This window comes from Fukomys damarensis, unplaced genomic scaffold, assembly GCF_012274545.1.
Source record: "Fukomys damarensis isolate Sample0158 unplaced genomic scaffold, DMR_v1.0_HiC HiC_scaffold_16, whole genome shotgun sequence".
NCBI lineage: Eukaryota > Metazoa > Chordata > Mammalia > Rodentia > Bathyergidae > Fukomys > Fukomys damarensis.
Genome location: NW_022900928.1, coordinates 83,071,448 through 83,073,157, shown reverse-complemented (window position 1 = coordinate 83,073,157; position 1,710 = coordinate 83,071,448). Strand labels below are relative to the sequence as shown.

The window sequence follows — 1,710 nt, the reverse complement described above, 5'->3', positions numbered from 1 at the left end:
TCGGCCCAGCCCCAGGAAGCTGGCGGAGCGAGTGGCCCCAGCGTCATGTGATTGCCCAGAGTTGGTGTCAGAAGCTAGAGGGGAGCCTGGAGGGGAGCTGTGCAGAGCCAGGTGGAGCCCAGCCTGAGTGCAGCACCGGGCAAGCCATGCCTCATGCTCGCCAGTGCCAGTGCCAGTCATGTGCCAGTGCTGTGTGGCCTGAGCGGAGCGAAGCTCGGCGCTGTCAGTACCGCACTGGAGGGGCTCCGGGTGGCGGGGAGCCGGGCCTTTATTTCTCTCTACAGCGCTCTGCACTGCACCTCACAAAGCCGAACACCTGAACACCCTATGTTTAACTAAAAGAATGCTCATGCTTGACCCAGTCCCTGTCAAGCAAGAGGCCATGGACCCTGTCTCGGTATCCTACCCGTCTAATTACACGGAGTCCATGAAGCCCAACAAGTATAGGGTCATTTAATTCACACCATCGCCTGATAAGTTCTTCCAGACCCCAGAAGGACTGTCGCATTGAATATAGGTGGAGCCGGTGGGCCTCACGGTGAGAAAGTGTGGTTCACCACTTTCAGCTGGGAATTCTCCCTCCTCCCTGAAGTTCTCATCCTCAATCCGGAGACTGTCACCTGGGCTGAGCATGCCTTCTTTTAGCCCTTCAATTAAAAAGAACTCACCCTCGGGCTGGGGATTTAGCTCAGGGGTTCTGCCACCTGCCTCACAGGCACAAGGACCGAGTTCGATTCCCGGTACAAAAAAAAAGAGAACTCACCCTTCTCGCCAGGCATCCAGCCCTTCAACATGCAGCTGTCCACGTTCCCAGTGATGGCAGCTGCTCTCTGCAGGCATAGAATCCCGAGCCCAGGCATCCTGCCCATCATCCAGCTAGTCATGGTGCATCCTGTCCCCTTTATGTACACCAGCTACCTCCAGCAGCTGCTCATGGTCTCCTTGTCAGAGGAGATGGAAAAGTCAAGCAGTAGCATGCAAGCACCTGTAATTGAATCATATGAGAAGTCTATATTACAGAAAAAAAATTAAAATAGAACCTGGGACCAAACCACAGAGGACAGATTATTATCCTGAAGAAATGATACCCTCTTTAATGAACTCAGTGTTTCCCCCACAAGTATTATTGAAAGAGAATCACCCTTCAGTCATAATGCAATCTGGAAAGAGACCCAGATACACAAAGGAAGCGGAGAATACACAGATGCAACTATGATGGATGCAACAAAGTGTATACTAAAAGCCCCCACTTGAAAGCACACAGAAGAACACATACAGGAGAAAAACCCTACAAATGTACTTGGGAAGGATGCACATGGAAGTTTGCTCGGTCTGATGAACTCACAAGGCATTTCCAAAAACACACTGGAATCTAACCTTTCCAGGGTCCAGGCTGGACCGCAGCTTTTCCCATTTTGACCATCTTGCCCTCTATCAGAAACGCCACATGCTAGTCTAAAAGCCTCCATGGTCTGATGAACTCACAAGGCATTTCCAAAAACTCACTGGAATCTAACCTTTCCAGGGTCCAGACTGGACCTTGCTTTTCCCATTTTGACCATCTTGCCCTCTATCAGAAACGCCACATGCTAGTCTAAAAGCCTCCATCCCACACCTCAGCACAACTCCCCAGTCCTGGCTCTCTCTGTCCTCCTTCCCAGTATCTAGCTCATTTTATGTGTACATTTTAATTTTGGTTCAGCCGATCTG

General features: G+C 50.7%; 1 pseudogene; it reads left to right on the top strand.

Moving 5' to 3' along the window:
- Positions 1–343: 343 nt before the first annotated feature.
- LOC104874624 lies at positions 344–1,459 on the top strand (annotated as a pseudogene).
- Positions 1,460–1,710: the final 251 nt, after the last annotated feature.